Source organism: Anomalospiza imberbis, chromosome 3, assembly GCF_031753505.1.
Source record: "Anomalospiza imberbis isolate Cuckoo-Finch-1a 21T00152 chromosome 3, ASM3175350v1, whole genome shotgun sequence".
NCBI classification, from domain to species: domain Eukaryota; kingdom Metazoa; phylum Chordata; class Aves; order Passeriformes; family Viduidae; genus Anomalospiza; species Anomalospiza imberbis.
The window spans coordinates 105511484-105528802 of record NC_089683.1 but is presented as its reverse complement, the minus strand read 5'-3'; the positions used below and the strand labels follow the sequence as shown (position 1 = coordinate 105528802).

The 17319-nt window shown below is 50.2% G+C and overlaps 1 long non-coding RNA gene across 1 annotated transcript in view; it reads left to right on the top strand.

Moving 5' to 3' along the window:
- Nucleotides 1–17319, top strand: part of LOC137471737 (uncharacterized) — a 47409-nt gene that overhangs the window by 27379 nt on the left and 2711 nt on the right. Inside the window, exon 3 of the long non-coding RNA XR_010997810.1 lies at nt 5280–5368. This is a non-coding gene — a long non-coding RNA (uncharacterized lncRNA). The remainder of the gene's footprint in view (nt 1–5279; nt 5369–17319) is intronic.

Genomic DNA, 17319 nt, shown 5'->3' with positions numbered 1-17319 from the left:
CTTCAGAAATATAAAATAATGGCTGTGCAGCCAGAGAGATAAACCGTGCCCAGGTGACATGTGCTGTTATGCACCGAGGGGAGACGGCTGCGTCCTGCCCGCTCAGAGCATCCCGCGCTGCTGGGGGAGTCTCACGGCGATGCTGGGCAGGCTTGGGAGGAATGTGGGGAAAAGGGAAATGAGGATGGGAGCAGTGTTTTCCCGCTCTGTGTGCGAGTGGTGAAAGCGAAACCATTCTGCTTCATTAGCTGGGTAAAAGAAAAGGGAAAAAAGGGGAACAAAAAAACCTCCCAAACAAAACCCGACCAAAAACCCGACAAAACGCAAATCAAACAAACAAGAGACACACAAAGCAAAAGCCCTCCAAAGCACCAAGCAAACCTTGCTGGGATTTCACAGAATGCTCGCTCCAGTGGCCGCGGACGTGTCCAGCTCCGGTGCCCGGCCGCGGCAGCCGGGAGCGCCGCACTGCCGAGCGTGGCCGCGCTGCCGCGACCCTCTCCCTGCGTCGGCAGAAATTTTATAAACTTCGGCTACTTAAAAAAAAAAAAATCTTTGGGGTCAATTTTCCACTTGTGCCTGTAGCTCTTGAACAAGTACTTTTATGGTTCCTTCTAGCGCACAGGATTTATCTGCAGCTCTGTGAAGGGCTTTTACATTTAATCCAGCGCTGAAGTAGTAATTTGTCGCCGGCGCTTCCTAGCAGGCTTTTCTTTTAACTTATCCGGGATGCGGGCCCTTTGTGCGGGCTAATCTGCGCCGCACAATGCTGGGGCACCTCGGGGCCGGGGCAGCTCGGGGCCGCCCCTCGGATGTTCTCCCGGCCGAGCGAGGGGACGCGGTGAGTGCCGGGCAGAGGGAAGGGGCTGCGGGCACCTCGGGGCTGCACCCACCGCGCTCCCGGCCCGACCCCGCCGGGAGCTCAGCTGGGTTTTCCACGTGTGTGCACGGAGCCATCGCTGCACGGAATTTATAGAAGCTCCTGTGCCTTTTCTGCGAAGACTCTGTTTTGTTTTGTTCTTTTTTTTTTTTTTTTTTTTTTTAGTCCACTCGGATAATCGGTTTTTTAAATCAAATTTAAAGTTCCTCTTACATTGGGGATAACGTGCTTAGGTTTGGTTTTTTCCTGGAGGAGGCAATGCTTTATAGCCTGTCCGTATATATTATTCAGGGAGAGGGAAATATCATGGTAAAGGAAGATAATCTTTTACCAATTCTTTATTTTAATTGAAGTATCACAGCTTTTAGATTAATTTTTGAAGCGAGAGTTTCACCCTTCTGCCTTGTAGATGCCTGTCTTTTTTATTAAAAATAGTGTTGTTCTGATACCAGTATTGTGGATGAATATTTTATTCCAGGTACGAAAACATCTTGGGGATATGTTTGGACATAGCAGAAGCATGTGAAATAGTGCCCGACAAATATGAAATAGTCTCTCATAAATAAAGATACTAAAGCCACAATATTAAAAATGGGAGCAGCTCTGCCTGCCTCCCTTTTATCACAACATTTCTAAACTAGACTGATACTGCAGGCGTCTTTTTGGTGACGACTCGGGAAAGAAATGTTGCTGTATTTACATGAATTATGCCTGTACTTTATACTCTGTCCGGGGGCCAACTGGATCCCTTTTCTACGTTGGGCAAATGTCAGTGTAAAGCAGCAGTACCTCTAACTAAAAAAGCACTAAAAAAGCACTAAAAAAGCTGCTTTTGGGAGCCGTGTGCCCCAGGTATGGGCAGGGCCAGCCTCCCTCTCCCTGCCCAGTCCTAGCACGGGCATCCCTGAGTTACATCCCGAATCATTCGAGCCGCAGCCCAGCAATCTCCATGAGCCACAGAGCCGCAGAGAGGGGAGCCCGCAGGTACGGCAGCGGCACGTGGGGAGGGAGCTTTATGGGCATGATTTAGTGAATATGAGAACATATTTTGTGCTCCATTGTTTAGACTCAAGAAGGCATAAAATCTTTAACATCTATTTATCACGTAGCTGTTTTAATGTAAACATTTGTCTATTTGGATGAAGTGTTTTCATTATTAAGCTAATTTCCACATGTTTCAGATAGACTGATGAGTTCGAAGCAGAGCACTCGCTGATGAGAAACGAAATTCGGCCACGGCTCAGCCTGCTGTCAGATACATCTTCATTAGTTTTTGTCATTCACTGATGGCAAATGCTCTATAAATGAGATGACGATCAGGTCCGCCTTGATAACTTGCCTTATCTCATTAGTTTTCACATCAAAGTTAATCAGCAATGTGAATTGTAATTGCTGGAAGAGACAATGCAATAGATCACTCGGCCTTTTTTTTCTGCGTGGCATCTTGAAACATCAGCAGGCTGGTGTGAGTAGATAGGCTCCGAAGGAAAATGATGTGGGAAGCATAATAAGCAAGCTGCTCAGAATTAATGAGCTTACCCAATAAGAAAAGAATAACCAATCAATGTGAGCTGGGCAAATATAATTTAGGAATAATTGCTTGATTGGTTGTCTATAGTAGGCTGATTTGACCACACACAAGGATTAAGAATTAAGATGTCAAGGCAAAAAATAATTTGGCAACTGAGGGCATGTAATTTTTTGTTCCCCTCCCTTTATGACTGAAAGCGATTGCTGTTTGATATGTTATTCCCCGGGAATGAAAACATGAGACGGGCGCGCAACGGTGGGTGGGGTTCTTCCTCTCCTTTATATGCTCCTTTTATCATACAAGGTCTTTCAAACCTCGCCGGGGATATTGCGGCACGGGACATTAAAAACGAATGGGGGGGAGGGTTGGAAATAAAATAAAACTACAGAAAGCCTCCAGACGTCTTCATTTGTGAGCGCCGCACGGAGAGGAGCAGGGGCAGCATGCTCAGCGCCGTGCCTGGTGTTGGCAGAGCCCGGCCGTGCCCCGCTCCAGACCCCAATCCGGAGCGCGATTCCTGCGCATTTTTCGTATAATTCTCCCCACAGCCACTGGCCAATTAGTAAAGAACCCTTATATTCGTCTATCTAAACTACGGGGAAGGTTCAGCCAGAAGGTAAATTTGCTTTGATCTACATTACACCTAATTGAGTCACCACCAATGTCTCTATCCCAACATCAAGAAATGTGAAAATGTTAGATTATTTCACTGGGGATTAAACCTAATTTTCGCGTGTTCTGCATTAACCTATTAGGCTGACTCATCTGCATTGCTAATGCGGCTCAGGCAGCTGTCACCGCTAAAGAAAAACATGATCATGCAATCCTTGAATGAATGATTCCAGTTCTGATTAGTGTTAGTGAAGTTAGCTGAGCCCTGGTGATAAGACAGGAAAATTCCCAGGTTGCCAATAGCTTTGAAAATTATCAGACTCTGGGCAAAATGTAGCTGGCGGCGCGCGGGGCCTCCCTCCGAAGGTGGCATTATTTAGGGCCGTCTCTCCATTCGGGCTGCTCGCTGGAACGTGGTTGCTGCTGCAGCTCCTTCCAAGGGGCTGGTGCCAGGGGTACGAATTAAAATGCTAATGGGGAGAGAGACCTGAGCGTGGACAGCCGCAGGTTTTTTTCCTGCCTGGCCACGTCCGGGCTTTAAATGCGGTTTCCAGAGGGCAGCGGCGGCGATGCCCGAGCGGCTCTGGCCGGGGAAAGGGCCTTGGGGGGCCGGGCACGGCCCAGGGCTGGGCTCCGCTCTTTGTTCCCGAGGCGCAGGCACCGCCGTCAGCTCCAGCCGTTCCTCATTCTATCTGTCAGATTTAAATAGGAAAAAGGGGAGGAAAAAGCAACAATGGCCCATCCCCTTGAGATGGGAAAAAATTTAGGAGTGAGTTATCCCCGAGCAATAGAGCCAGGAGCCAATTTAATCCGATTAGCGCCTGCTGACAATGGATGCTCCTCACCCATTGTGGACAGAACCTTTCACTTTATTTGTTTCTATTAGCCGAGAACCCAAGATATTGGAAAAGTGGAACTTTGCCCCAACAATTGAAGAAAAAACAAATTGAGAGAAATCATCTAAAGTGTCAATATTGATCTTTTGGCCCTGACTGTGTGCGAAGAGGACTTGTTGAGTGCCCAAAGTTTGCTGCACCCGTTGCTGTGTGTTCTCGGTACTCCCCGAGCAGGGGGTGGTGGCGGCTCTTCCTGCCAGGATGGTGGGTGCACAGGGCAGGAGCTGCCAAGGCAGAACGGAGGGGTTTCCATGGGAAAATACTCAGAGCTGTTCACCAAACCACAGCACTGGCAGGAAATATAGCGGGGCTTTAAACTGCCAGGCACCTGTTGGTGAACTCCCAGTTCCTCAGTGAACACACTCACTGAAGGTGTCGGCAGAGGTTCCTTCCCATCACATTTCATGGGGAAAAGCTTCTTTCCACACACCTGGAATGCATTCTCCCGTCTCCCAGCACCGATATCCATGAAGCCATGGCACCGCTCGCCATCACCAGCAGCTCCCCCCCATCCCTGTGTGACTGTGGCATTGCTCCAGCGAGGACAGGCCACACCTGGGCTCCATGTGCTGCTGCTGGAGCCACCTCCCTGAACCACCTCGGGCATGGCCAAAGTTGGGCAAGTTGGTGTGACCAGTCTTGCTGCAAGATCTGCTTTGTTTTCAAGAAGCAGGAGTCCCCTCGGTGCTGCCCTGTGCATCCAAACCCCCCAGACATCCCCAAGAGCCCTGGGAAGGCCACACTGGGAATGTCCAAGCCTGTTAGGCATTGCTGGGCAGTGAGGGGCAGGATGGAGGTGGACACCAAGGTCAGCACAGGGTGGTGACCTGTTCCCTCCAGATCAATACTGCTGGCATTAAAACACAACCTTCAGAGCCCCAGGGATTCCAAGGGGAATGGGAGGAGAGGGATGCGTGGCAGCAGGAGCACTCCCTTCACCAAGGGGCCTTCCTGGGGACCCCCACCATGGGCTGGCAGTGCTGACCAGGGCAACTCAGGTGGTGCAAACTGTAAGATTCGGGGGTTTACCCCCAAGTTTTTTTGCTGTCTGGAAAAGCAGGGACCCACTGAGAAGGGCTGTGTTCCCAGAAAAGGAGCTACTTTGCAGGTTGGGAGAGGTGCCTGTTAACATCACAGGCTCCTGGAGTAGCTGCAGACCAGAATTCTGTCCTGATCCACATCCTTGCAGGTCAGGGGGTAATTTCTCTGAGCACCCATCCCTCTCCTCCCCAGTGGTGCTGCCCTGTGAGCGACAGCCTGCCTGGGAAAAAAGGGTCAGAGGAGAATTATTTCGCAGAGCTACCCCACAAAAATGACTTCTTATGCTAAAACGGGATTTTTTTTCTCCCCTCTGTTCCAGTGAGCGGCTCCAGGTGTCAACTGACCAAAGTCAGAATCAGCTGCAGTTATTCCAGAGTACGTGTCCATGTGCAGAATATTCCGGAACAGGTATTTCACTTTAAATTCATGCCCCGTCTTATTCCAGAATATTTTCCCTGCATGGAGAAGCACTTGGCTGGGGTCTCTGCTTGCTGCTGTACTAGTGATAAGATGGATTGGCTGATCTAATAGGTCTTTTCAATCTCTGATTTTGAAAGCTAAGATTGGGAAATTAATTTCAGAAAGGTCAAAACAGAGCAAGGCTATCCTGCTGCTGTGTGATGGATCCTATTTTTTTTTAAATCTGCCTATTGAGGGAAAGGTTAGTTATTCAGCATCCTGCAAAAGAAAGAAATAAATAAAGCAGGCCGAGGAACACAAAAGTGTATAGATCTGCTGACCCATCCGCAATCCTCAGTTAATGAGAGTGCCGGGGAGCGGGAGCGCTGAGAGGCTGCAGAGCTGGGGGCGCCGCCCCCGCGGGCAGCGAGCGGGGAGCGGGGTGTCCCCTCCGCCCGCACCGCGCGTGGCCGCCGCGGTGGCCGGAGCCTGGGAGGTCTGCTCCTGCTCCTGCCCCCCGGCTGGGAAAACGCTGAGCAGATCCCTGGGTGTTCGCCTAAAACCCAGCCCGAGGCACGGCGGGGACGGAGAGGGGCAGCAGCGTCACTCGGAACCACTGCGGTCCTGGGGAGGTTTGGGGAGTTGTGCTGTGGGGTTTTGGCGTGTAGAGGAACAGAAGACTCAGAAGGAAAGGGGAGAAAAAGAAAAAAACAAAGGCTTCATGTAGATATTTCCCTGCTTTTTATTTACTTGTTCTGTTCCAACACAGCCAAACAGGAAAATGGAGAGTAAATTGCTTTAGTGCTTTTAAAGACCAGGGAATCAGGAGTAGAGCAAAGGGGCTGGTTTGGGAGGGAATGACTTCTTAAGTACCAACAGAATAGGTTTCTCTTGTTTGTTTGCATTTCTCTTTTTTTTTGGCGTCTCCATATGGTATATTCAGCAACCTGCTGAGCTGTCCTTCCTCTGTCCACTTCTCTTCTTGTGGATGAATATGGGATGTTGGATTTTGGGAAGTGGGGAGAAATCCACCAGTTTCAGCAGCACTGATCAGCCCTTGTCCCAACAGCCCGGGGAGGTTGTGCTGTGCCTGGGAGGTGCCACCTGCGGGGAGTCCTGGTGGCTGCTGCTGTGCCTGGGATTCCTGTGCAGCCCCGTCTCCCAGTGGGATCCCCATGGGGTGTCCCCCAGGGGCTGCTGCAGGGAGGAATGGGGTGAGGGACAGGCCGAGACAGCAGAAGAGCTGAGCTGTGGCCAGAGCTCATGAGGCCCCGCTCCCTGATTTAAGGACAGGCTGTCCCATGAGCACTAATCTGGGTCTCCGTGGAGCAAACCCAGAGAATCCTGCTGATTGCTCTGGAGGTGGGATCCTGACTGGAATACCTGGCCAATGCAACATTTATTAACACACTCGTCTCAGGTGTAATTCACCCCTGAACCTGTACGAGCCAATGTCACTTCACAGTTCCCTCTTTGCAGATAAATCCTAAACATGTATGGATCCAGGGCTGTCCCTACCATTCCTGGAGCTCTCCACTTCCTGCTTTTCGTGTTGCTTTCTGCAGCCAGCTGTACAAAACCCAAACAGGAATAATGGGTAAAATAAATATCTCCAGTTGAGGATTCTGCTTTCAGGTTCAGTAGTAAGTGGTAATTATTAGTCAATATACACAAACTACTTCATTTCCTTAGCACATCAGGCCACATTGGAGGTAAAGCATAACTTGGGAAATGGGTTGCATATCTCATTCTGAGCACAAGTTGCCAAGGAAAACACTGGAGCACACAAACCATAACACCTGGGTTATCCTTTACCAGCAGAGAATCCCTAGCAGGTTTGGCTAGACACCAGAGCACCTCTGGTGCTGGGCAGAGTTCTCGTACCTTGTGATTTCTTCCTGTAACTTTCAGAGGAATTTCCCCCAAGTCCTCATGTTCCTCCCCTATGAAAGTGCATCTTTACCTGCAAGAGAATCCAGGTGTCCAATACTCAAGCTTAGGGTCAAAAAGAAGTTTGGGGCTTTATTATCCTCTTTTTTTTTTTTTTTAATGTGTGTTGTGGACTTTTCCAAATTCAACCACTGCTTAACTGTATAATTTGAATGTTTTATTTTCATTAATGCAGTAATTTCACATTGAGTGTGCACTTGTAGCAAACAGGTGCAGAGAGAGTAATTCTTGGTGATGGTGCCACAAAGATGGCTTGTTGGGCAACGACAATGAGCAGGATGTGAGGAACAAGGTCCCCAAAAACTGTCCCCGCACCAGCACTTGCTGGCTTGTGGCTTGAGCTGCTCCATGGGGATCTCTTGCTCTGGGAAAGTTCCAGCTTTCCTGGGAGCTTTGCCCTGGCCAAGGGCCCCACCCCAGAGCTGCTGTGTGGGCTGTGGGTCTTCAGCCTCTGGCAGACCCCAGGAACAATGGGGAAATAGCCATAAACCCTATTTAAATTGGGAGCTGGTGGGAGGGAGAGGGGAACGTTTATTGCCATCTAATCCCGCTCAGGTTTTCTACACCATATGTCTGAGCAGCAGAACATGTGAAATGTGTACTAATTACTCTGCCTGTGTCATGTGTGTATATTTTATATGCAGTCCCTGACCTTTTTGTTAATAACTTCACATTATATTCATTGACCTGAAACAAATTGAATTCAGTGGCACTCACTCCAGAATTGAATTACATAGTCTTCTTAATTAGTCTCTTATTTAAATGTGGAAAAGTAACAGTTTACCACCTGTAATTATTCTTTTCCTTAAGAAATTCCTGTGGAGAGCGTGTGTGTGCATGTCCATGGCACATGTGCTGGGCTCCTGTCTGGGAGGAATTCCCACAGGAGCTCCAAACCCAACTGGCACCGTGGGGCAGGAAAAAAACCCTAAAGAGTTCTGAGCATTGGAAGCAAAACCGCTTGTAAAAGTGTGTGAAAGCCCCGGAAGGATCTTCCTCTTCTAGGGGAAAGGGCAGCCCTGGGCCAGCAGCCCTACTCAACCCCGGCCCCCACGAGCCAGCATTCCCTCGCTTTGCCAGGTCCCATCCCAGGACACGGAGAGCACAGAGAGGGGAGGTGGGAGCTCTGGGAATGCTGACCCACCGTGGGAGAGAGCCCGGCTGGCTGGAATCTCCGCTCGGCTTTCATCCTTCCGAGGCTGAGTTAATTGCCGAAGCCTCGAAGAGGAGACTTACTCTTTACTTACTATATTTAACTTAAAAATGCAAATGTTATTAGTGTCCCGATCAGTGATAAGGGTGCCTTTGTGCCAGGCTTTAACCTCCATTAGGGGGGATTAGGAGAACGTATCCACATTGGCATTTTCCAAGTGTCACTGTGACAGCACTTGCTGCACAAATGCCTGGCTGTCACACTGAGGTTTATCACCAGGTTTTTTCCTGCGAATGCAGACTAATAAGCCCAGAAATTACAATTGCCTCCCTGCCGAATCTGTGATAGGCGGAAATAATGATATCAGTGCCCTGCTAATCTCCTGCCTCCGCGCTTGGCACCAGCCTATTGAGTCACCTGTCATACGCCGCTTTGATGAGGCGAATTCAATCTCTCAGCTATAATGACAATGGAGCCATTTTAATGTTTGGAAATGATTATGTGAAGGTTTCTCTTTGCTCTGTCTTGGCAAGCAAACCAGGTCAGCGTTCCGGCTGTGTCTCCCGCCGCCGCTAACGACTTGGAAGGAGCTGGCCTGTATTAAGTGAATATGCCAAGTTATTAGAAAGAAGATGCTGAAGGCAGTTGGAGGGGGGAGACTCTTTTTATTTCCTTTTTCACAGCAAGCATGAGCCTGAGAAGATGCTTCACACACGTGAGCATCTCCCATGCACCCATGGTGCCTGGTGGGCCACGAGAGCCCCATGCACCGTGTGCTGGCAGCCACAAGCTCCTCAGCTCAAAATCCACCTGGAAATGGCTGGCTTTGCACAACAGGCTGCATGGAGCTGGCTTGGCGAATAAACCAAGCTCCCAAACCTGTTCCAAGCCCTCCAGCCTGCTGGTGTGTTGGCAAGGGGGCTGCTGGAGGGCTGCACCCAGGGCCTGGCTGGGCAGCTGTGGAGAAAATCTACGGTGCTGGATCCACCCCTGCCTGGGGTGGATTCTCGACCACAATTCACTTTGCGGTCGAGACACTGAATTTCTCCTTCTCTCAGGTGTCTCTCTGTGTGAAACTAGGTCACACTCCACCTTTAAACAGGAGCTGAAACACTTGGTTTGTTTATTTGAATATAAAAGGAAAATGACTGTTTCCTCAAGCTGCCAGAGGTCCCAAATGCATGGAGAAAAGCATCTTCAGCTGGACGAGAGTTTAAGTCACCTCGGAGAAGTGCAGGGTCTGTCAGAGCCTGCTGCTGGAATTCCATAGGTTGGGTACAACCTGGGGACTCTTGGTGCTGCCCAGTTTTCCAGGTGGATGACCTCTCCCTGGCGTCTCTCTGCCAGGATCCTGTGGGTGTGGGTGACACAGCCATGGCCCAGTCCTGCAGAGAGGGACCACCGCCCTGTGGGAGCCTCTGGCACTGAGGTGTTTGCCACCTTCCCTTGGCCTTCCCTGCCAGGGGATGGGTTTTAACCAACACGACATTAATTTTCCAGGATCTTGACCAAGTCTTTGCTAGGGCAGGGGTAAAACAGCAAAATTTCAGATGTCAAGCTTTTATTAAGGTGAGCATTCAAAGCTGGCCCTGGATGGGTGTCCTGGGCCACTCTTCAGTGGGTGAAAGGCAATTGTTGGGCCAGAGAGAGGATGGAGCAGAACCCAATTGACCCACACAGTGCAGGGAGCAGCGCTGAGCCCCTTTCACTGAGGGTCCTTGCAAAGAAATCTTTTTTATTGGAGCTGAGTGCTGAAATTATTTCAAGGAAGTGATTATCTGTCTAATAACAACTGTGCCTGCGTGAGCGACTGCTACAGAAAGAATCAAGGCAGCGGATTTGGAGATGGGCTGAGCCGGCGTCAAAGCAGCGGTGACACAGGCACACGGGGCTGTCCCCACGTGTGTGTTTGGAGGGATGCTCCTGCTGGGAGCTTGGCTCTGACCCTTTCGGTGGGAACGGGATGGGTGATGGCATCGATGCTGCGATGTCCTTTGGTTTTGGGTCCGTCCTCACCACCCTGGAAGAGCCCAGTTTGGGCCTGGGCGTCATCCTGCTGCCTGCCAGGCTTGTGCCTGCATGGTGGGGACCTGGGCACCGCCACCGCCACGCACCCCCACATCCATCTCCCCTAATGAAGGCGGCCAATCTAATTAGGGCGGTGCCCAGCACAGCCACCCCATGGGGGCGCATCAAAGCCAGCGTGGGGCTCGTGGGGCTCGTGGGGCTCCTGCACGGGCAGCGCAATTACCCAAGTTAAGAAAACATCCCTGTAATTAGCCAGGCAACTCCGAGCACAAGGAATGGAAATTAGTCACAGCGCAATAAATTAGTCGGTGCATATATTACGTGCAGGGAGCACCCCGGGGGCCTCCTGTTTTCAAAGCTTTGGTTTGCAGCCCCATGCCTCTCAATAAAGCATTCATCCCTAGGTGATTATGTGCCAGCAAAAGGAGTTTTTAACTGAATTACAAATTTTCTTTTCTAATTCTTTTGTAGGCAGAATTGGGATCCCTCACTTTTTTCTAGTTTTTTTTTTTCCTCTCTTTTTTTTTTCTCTGAAGGTGGAGGGAGCAAAGCCACTTCCCTCCCCCTTCAGCTAATAATTAATTTTCAGCTTTTCAGGGTGCTTCAAGACCCTGCATTCTTTGCTTTAATTGGGAGCGGTAGTTAAGGAACTATTGCAGAATCCCTCCCCAATTCTGAACTATTTTAGCTGTCGTTTCTTTCCTGGGGTAAGAAAAGGGGAGGGCGAAGCAGGAAATTGGACTGTAGCAGCACATAACATTTGCATCAAAATAATACAGCCGGCAACAGAAAATCACAATCACATCACTCAGAAGGAAGGAACAGAATACAAATTAAAGGAATAATGTAAATTTTTTGCCATTAAGCTTCAATGACCATTTGAAATGGTGCAAGGCACAAAGGTTTTGATGAGCATCATCCAGTTTGATTATTCATACTTGTGCTTCTGCTTGAATTAAAGTAGGAGTGCTAGAGCCTGTTAGAGCAAAATATTTGAATTGGTAGTGAACTCTCACCTTTACTTGCATCCATTTACTTTTCAAATGAATACCAGATAAGTTAGTGCATTTTATAATCGGCCTGTTTTCCAGTGAGTGCTGTCATTACATACCAATTTCTTTTAGAAGTGCTTCCTAAGAAACATTAAATACTTACGAATAAGGATGTGTCCATCACCGGCAGCAGCCCTCTGTGAGCAGGGCGATGCAGGCGGGTTGTGTGTCCTCCCTGCCAGGGCTGTGTACATGGCTTCTCCAGCCCCATATGGGGCTGCCAGCAGTGTCTGACCTGGATAGGGAACTCCCTGTGGGCTACAGGCAGGGATCCAGCCCCTCTGCCCCACCAGCAGAGGTGTTGGTGTGTGGGTGCTGCAGAGCCATGTGCAGGAACATCTCTGCCGGGCTTTCCAGCAGCAGCCATGGGAGGAGAAAGCACGGCAGGAGCTCTCCCTTGAGTCCCAGCCTGCAGCCTTCTCCCTTGAGCTATCGCTGCTTTATCCCAGTTCCAGCACTCACACACACAGATGGCTTGCAGAGAGGAAAACTCAGAGGAAAGACCAGGAAAGACCAGGAGAGGAAAGACCAGGACTGATGTGAGTTTTCAGGTGCTGCCCTGTGAATAATTATGGATGCAGGGAAAAAGCAAGGAGCATTAGGGCAGGGTGGCAGGAACCAGCCTGGAGAAGCTTCCCTGGGGCCTGATCTGACCGGCGTGAGGGGCTGGCAGGTTTGCTGGGTGCCTTGAGAGCAAAACCAGCCAGATGTTTGTCTGAGGAGATACCATGGGATTAATGGCCTCAAAAGTTGCAGCAGGAGAAATTTAGATTGGATATTGTGAAAAATTTCTTGTCCAGCAGGTCTGTGGGCATTGGAACAGGTTGCCCAGGGCAGTGGGGAAGCCACCATTCCTGGAGGGATTTAACAGATGAATGGATGGGAGACATGGGGACATGGGTTAGTGGTGGCCTTGGCAGTGCTGAGGGAATGGTTGGACTTGATCTTAGAGGGCTTTTCCAACCTAAATGATCCTATGGGCTTCTGAAAAAGCCAAAAGGCAGACTCAAATTCAATGCAGAGAATCCCAGAAAGATTTGGAGTTGGTAGCACCTTTATGCTCATCTCATGTCACGGGCAGGGACACCTTCCATGATCCCAGGTTGATCCTAAGCCCCATCCAACCTGGCCTTGGACACTGCCAGGGATCCAGGGGCAGCCACAGCTTCTCCGGGCAAAGCTGGTTTACTAAGTAATAATTAGGTTATTCCTAATGAGCGGCAGGCTGGTGATGCCACTCAGAGCCATCCTCCAGCTCCATGAGCTTGGAGGTGTCAGAAGAGCTCCTGTGGGCTGGCAAACACCCGCTGCCGGACCAGCGGGAGCTGCGGGATGCCTCACCCTGCCCCGCTCCAGGGCTCGATAAAATGCCTTTTATTAAGATGAGGGAGGGGGAAATCAATGCGACTACACATCAAACCCGAACAAACCTCCGGTTTAGCAATTCCCGAGCCATCCCTCAGGAGCCAATGAAGGCCAGGTTATTTAAATGAGAAAGGCCGGGATGAATGCCTGCCTTTGTCCGGGCGCTTCCCCAAGGTGATCTGGGTTAAACCCATGCTCTCAGGGTTAATTATCAGCTGCTTTTCTTTTAAAAATGTTTTTTCCTTATTGACACAGGGGGGTTGATTTATGTAATATCCATCATAATTCCCAGATTTCTGTAGATTACAAGGTTATCCCCACGCACCGCTCTGCTGGTGGAGGGGTTCTGCGCTGGCCTCCCACCTCGCTCCGGCCACCACCGCCCACCCTCCCGCTCCCTGGCCCTCCTTAATTAGGGATGTTTAATACACGGGGCTCTAGGGTGCAATTAAAACCAAATAAAACAAAAAGGCGGCGTGGAAAAGTGCAGCCCTGCTCTTTCCTTCCGTCTTTTCTCCCTCCCTGGTGTCTTTGATGCCTCTCCAACCCACCAGGGATGGTTTTCGGGGACCACCAGCCCCAGCCCAGCAGAAGCCAAATCCCATTCTCTCCAAATGGGGGGAATGGTCCCGCATACCCCTATGGGGTCACAGCCCTGCACATGAGCCTGGAGGTGATGTGTGGCCTCTCCTGTCCTCATCAGTAGTTCCATAAACCAGCTAAAGAAGAAGCTGGATTGGCACCCAACTCTCCAAAGCAAGTCTCCCAATCCTGAATCCCTCAGTCCTAAGGAAAAGGAGCAGTGCCTGACCCCTCCAGTGCCGAGGGTTGAGATGCCCCTGTGGTTTTGAGGAGGTTTCCCTTTGCCCAGACATGGGAGCAGGGCTGGGCTGGAGGAGAGGAGAGGAGAGGAGAGGAGAGGAGAGGAGAGGAGAGGAGAGGAGAGGAGAGGAGAGGAGAGGAGAGGAGAGGAGAGGAGAGGAGAGGAGAGGAGAGGAGAGGAGAGGAGAGGAGAGGGAGAGGGAGAGGGAGAGGGAGAGGGAGAGGGAGAGGGAGAGGGAGAGGGAGAGGGAGAGGGAGAGGCACACCCAGCTCCCGACACACGCAGCACCTCAGAGACTTCAGAGAGGAGCGTTTCCTTATTTTTCTTCCTCCCATCCTTGGGTTTTTTGCTGCTTCCCCCCGGCCCAGTGCCTTGAAGCCCCACTGCCTTTGCAGACCCTTTTCCATGTCCTTGTTTTCCAGCTGCTGGCCTGCGTGCGGGCAGCCATGGATTTCTGACAGCGCTGAGCACATCCCTGCCGCAAACCACGGCTTTCAGGGATCATTCCACTCGACTGGCTGAGAAGAAAACTGCTCTGATAGAAACTATGTCATAATAGTTGGGAGCTGGATAACAACGCCCCACTGCCGGGGCTGATCTATTCTCCTACGCCAGCGTGGGGAATTGGTCTCCACCAAAGCAGAAAATGGAGCTGGCTTTTCAGGAGGGTTTAAAATTAAGTGGCTCTGGAGTCACCAGATGATGGTTTTGGTAATATTTCTGTGGCCAAGCCAGCCTTTTCGTTCTGGGAGGTACTGGTCTGCAAAGCAAATATCCCACAGCATCAAACCAGAGCTCCCCACAAAAGTTTTTTTGCTTTCAGCTCCCCATGGCAGCATTGCTGGGGATGGGAGGGTGCCGCTGCCTCTCCAGAGTGATTGGGAGGAGCTGGTGAAGTTTAAGAGCAGCAGCCTGAGCGATGATGAGAGGAATGACACGTGCTCTTGGTTTACTCAGAAATCGAGAACGTCTGCCTAGGTTTGCTTTGGAAAGGCAGAAATGAGGGGGTTGCTTGGGAGTGAGGGCTGGTCATCTCTGGTGATGGTGGGCAGAGTGACACAGGGTGACAAAGCCACCACTGGAGCGGGGCTGGAATAATGGGCTCCTCCCATGTCTGGCTGATGCACATGGCACTCCACCCCAGCTGGCACCCTGGCAAGGGTCCCCGGGCAGTCTGAGGAATTAGTTTAACTCTGGGTTTCCAGTTTGGTTTTCCAGGGGAGGAGGTGCAGTCATCTCACAGCAACCATGGAGCTCACAGCAGGTCCCTTCCGGTGGCTCCCGGCAGTGTCCCAGCTGGAGGCTGCCTGAAAAGTGACGTTTTTCCATGATCCAACGCCAGCTCACCCGGATGCTGCAGCCATCCCCACACAGTTGGCCGCTGCTCCCTTTTCCTGGCGCGCTTTGTACAGATGGAGTTGGCTCGTGTGATAAATGGACTCGGTTCAAAAATATGACTCCTCTGAACTTTTTAACCTTACACAAAAGGGAGGAATTCTAAGAGCAATGGGTAAAATTCAATTAACTGAGATGACAGAAAATAATCTACTGAGCATGTACATCAGGCAATTGGAAGCTTTCATACCTTTCAAAAAGGAAATAACCTATTTCTTCCCTTGTTATCTAATGACACAGGAGTTTATTTCTCTGGAAGCAGTTGCAAATCTACCTAATGGGGCCTAAATGCTGTTGCCAGGCAATTAGGGGTTCATTGTGTGGCTAATTCTTTCATTTCCGTGGCAGTGATTGCGGTGGTGGTGGCAAGCCGAGGTCCCTGGGCCGGCAGTGTTTGCCCCCTGGGTCATGTTTGCTCCTGTGTGGAGCACACCTCTGGCTCTGGGTGCACCCGTGCTCCGTGGCTCTGCCCGGGGCACTCCTGGCCTTGTCACACCGTGACTTATTCAGTGTCTGATCCGTGAGTTATCCCGTCCCTCTGAGCTGATTCCAAAGGTTTCTGCGCGAACTCTCTGCGCAGCCCGGGCAGCTTTTAGTTATGAATGAGTGCAGAGACACACACAGGGGCATTATTTATCTAAAATATATAAGCAGGAGGAATCTTCATAAATCACAGGCTGCTATTATCCTGGGGTTCCTGACAGCCATATCTTTTTTTTTGCTTGGAAACCCAGAATATATTAAACACCCCAGGCCTTGGAAAGGAACCTTTCAAACCTGTACAATTGCTCTGTTTATCCCACTCTTTAGCATCTAATATATGAAGTCTATTCTACACAATCAGTCTTAAAATTACATAATTGATCTTCAAATTAGGATTTAAGCCAGAATTTATTGAGGGAAGCTCCTGTATCTGCCTGTAGGAATATTGTTTATGACCTGAAGAGTGGGGTGGTTAATCTTGGAGGGAGAGCCTTTGGAAAGCTGTTTTACATTGGGCGCTGCTCGTGTCATGTTGAGGAGCACTGGCAGGCATGGGGGAAAGGTTGTGCCTGGACCAGGATGCTGCAGGAGACCTGGGATGCTGCAGGACATTGCTGCCCTGCAGTGGCACCTCACAAGATCATTCCAGAAGGCCCCTCCTTGGGCTGCACTAATCAAGGGCTGTGCCCAACAGTTTACTACAGCATTCAATTAAACAAATTTACCTTTTGAGGGAAAATCCTTCACAAGCAATTTGGGTGCTGGTGTATCAGAGCCTTTTTTGAGGTGACTAGTGCTTTTAACCACTGTCTAAAGTGCAGGCAGTGTTAATTAGCATATTTAGGATTAAGTAGATTTAGCATGCAGTAATCATTCCCTAATTCAGTAAGAACTATCTCTGGTGAATAGTGGACATTAATGACAGTTGCAAGAGCTTAGATATTACATAATCACTAATTACATTCTGCACAATTAGCGGAGACTCCTCAGTGTGAATGGCTAATGGCTGATTTGTGTCAGCAGCCTGTTCTGGCTGTACAGAAATATAAACAGTCTACATAATGTTCTGAGGGAATTAGCATAAGGAAGGAGGTTATCTGTGGAGGTGGGAGGCCAGAGGAGCACTGATGGATGGGCTGAGCCTGGAGCCAGCGTCGTGCCTGGATACACCTGCCCTTTCTCATGGATGGCCGCAAAATGCCACCATGTGCTTCGAGGCTCTCAGCTTCCATGGGCAGAGGATAAATCTGGCACTCAGGGGCCTGTGAGGCAGTGATGGGGTGTTCTGCTGAGTGCTGAGTGAAGCAGTGCAAAGCTGGCACCCACAGCCAAATCCTCAGTCCATGGAGGCCTCGTGCTCCAACCCAGGGAGCAGCCAGGAGTGACACATGGCCTGCCAGGGCAGAAGTAGGGCAGGAGCAGGGAGCAGCAACATGCAAGTGCTGCTTGGTTTGTTTGGGGTTTTTTTCCCACCACTCTGTCTCTGAAAATAAAAATGCAGTAGTGTCTTGCCCTGCCACATTTGGCATTTCCTCACCATTAACCATTCCTAAAAGGATGAAAAAGCTGAGCCTAGCTTTCCGCCCATCGTGCATGTCAAAGCTGCCCCTCAGGAAGAGGGCCTTCTTTGGGTGAACCTTCCAGGGATTTGGGCAACACTGAGGTGGTAGGCAGGGGAATCAGTCAGTGCCCCTTTAATTTTTAGTGATGG